We start from the raw sequence: 2,666 nt of genomic DNA, 5'->3' as shown, positions 1-2,666 counted from the left end.
CTTTTTAATTCTTACTTCCTTTCACATAGGCAAAAACAAAAACAAAAAAAGGGCTCGCAATGGCATTCACATTATTATTTAGGTAACAATTGCAGATCTTAATGGATTACGAAATCTGTTCCAAGTGTTCTTTACGTTTGGGATGGGAAGTTGACTTTTTTGTTTTTAGAGAGAAGAAGATGGGAAGTTGACATTATTACTAATCTTTGGTGAATAAACTTTATGTTTGTTCTGAATGATATCAATTTTGAAAGTGAATATCTATTCGAAATTACAGACCAGTTCAGTAAATTAATTCAAAAATTGAAATGGTAGATAACTTTTAAATAAATAATTAAATATTTTCATCCTAAGGTAAAAGTGACCTAGGGGAAAAAAACATTTAATGAAGTTGGATGACAAAACAACTTACCCTAATCGGCTAAAATACTATTTTGGTTCTTAAACTTTAACAAAAGTTTGTTTTCTGTCCCTAAACTTTAAAAAGTTTTTTTTTCATCTCTAAACTTTGTAAAGAGTTTTTTCAAAAGTTTGAAGACAACAATAGGGATGAAAAAAGAACTTTTTCCAATAGTTTAGGGATGAAAAACAAACTTTTAATAAAGTTTAAGGAAATAAATAAAATATTGTTAATAGTTTAGAGATGAAATATGAACTTTTCAATTGTTTAAGGACGAAAAATGAATTTCTTAAAGTTTAGCAATGAAAAAAAAAAAAAAAATTTAGTCAAGTTTAAAGACGAAAATAGTATTTTACCCTAATCTATCCTATCTTGCTTCGTCCCATGCGGATTTTTCATGCCCTAAAGAATTGACAAGGCAGGGACGGGTTTTACAGGCCTTTCGCATCCCAAATGTATATTTACATATTTTTTAATATAATATTGAATTTATTTATACATATAATCTAATTTGTTCTAAACACGCGCGCATGTACACACACACACACACATATATATATATATATATATATATATATATATATATATATATATATATATTCTATTATTATTTTAAAAAACATTGTCTCTACTTCTCTCTTAGTACTCTTCATTTTTTTTTTCTTCATCTTTCTCTCATCAATGTCAAAGTCATCTCATTAAGATTAATAAAACATTTTCAACTTGCTCTGAACTCGACATACCCCCCCTATCACCTTATTAAGGGTGTCAATTTGAGTTAGCGTGTCATGTCACGGTAGGAGTATTCGACTAAATGGCTTAATCCAAACCTGACCCATTTAATAATCATGTCATTATCCTTCAACCCTAACACAACTTGTTAATAAAGCGGGTTGACATGATACGACCCACTTAACATGTTTAAAGAACGGGTCGTGTAGGGTTGTCATGAAAGTGACACGATCCATTTCAACTAGTTTAATATTAAACAAATTGGGTTGACATAAATTAAATCCATTTAACTTGCTTCAAAAAAGCACCTAATTAATATTTTTAAAATTTAATGAACAACAAATTTAATACAAACCAATAACATCAAAATACCTATTAAACATACAATTTGAAAGTTAATAATAACATCAAATATTTAAAATACATCGTCCAAAAATTCAAAATAATATCAAAGTATTTAATAAATATTCCAAAATGTAGTACCATCCATCTAAAAATAAGTTATTTACATTCCAAAAGAAGGGCATGCACTTCAACCCAAATTCAAAATAACATAATTCAACAAAAATATAACATTCATTTAGAAATAAAATCTTTACATCCCAAAAGAAACGCATACATTTAAACCCAAATTCAAAATAACATGGTTTAACAAAAATATAACTTCCAAAAAACTTGCCAAATGCTAAGTATAAATATTGAAAGAATTGGAACAACCAATATACTAATCATGACTATGAGTATCATCCATAAATTCTCTGTTGATGTCCAAATTCATAACTTCTTCTGCAAGCTCATCCAATTTCATTTGTTGATGTCATGTAGGGTTTTTAAAGTTTCAACATACAACTATATCACTTATAAATGAATAGTTGATTATTATATCAATTAAAAGGGTTAGGTTAAATAGATCATTTTGGGTTGACACAAATAAATTGGTGTATCAAATGTGTTATCAAGGCCGGCTTGATCTATTTGGGGGCTTAAGGCAAAAATTGATTATCTTGTTTTAGATGCAAAATTACTACTAATTAACATAAACTACATATAATTTTTTCTTTTTATAGAAATTTTATAGACAAAAAATTTGACAAATTTTTTCATACTTGTTGATATGATAAATTGATAATGGTAAGGAAAAGATTGGTGTTAGTGGTAAACTTAGATGAGAACTAGTAAAAGTTCGCTAACTAAATTCATTATTATTCATTGTTTTCTTTTTTGAAAGTGCAACATTTACAATATTTTTTTCAACAAATCCTAGGTTTTAAGTTGCTTTTTGTTTTCTATTTGAAAATATCACTATAATTATTTTTCTGCTATCAATAATAGGTTGTAACAACTTGCTACTTAGCATCAGTTGTAAAAATGTTGTGAAAAATATTGTGGATGTTGCATTTTTCTTTATTTTTTATTTGTTTTTCATCTAGTAAAAAAATATTATTTTATTTATTGATTATAAATGACCCTATTGGTTAAAATTTGGGGGCCTTTTTTTTACTTGGGACCTTAAGCAACCGCATCTCTTGCTCAC

This window comes from Castanea sativa, chromosome 8 (genome assembly GCF_040712315.1).
Source record: "Castanea sativa cultivar Marrone di Chiusa Pesio chromosome 8, ASM4071231v1".
NCBI classification, from domain to species: Eukaryota; Viridiplantae; Streptophyta; class Magnoliopsida; order Fagales; family Fagaceae; genus Castanea; species Castanea sativa.
This window is presented reverse-complemented; position numbering follows the sequence as displayed.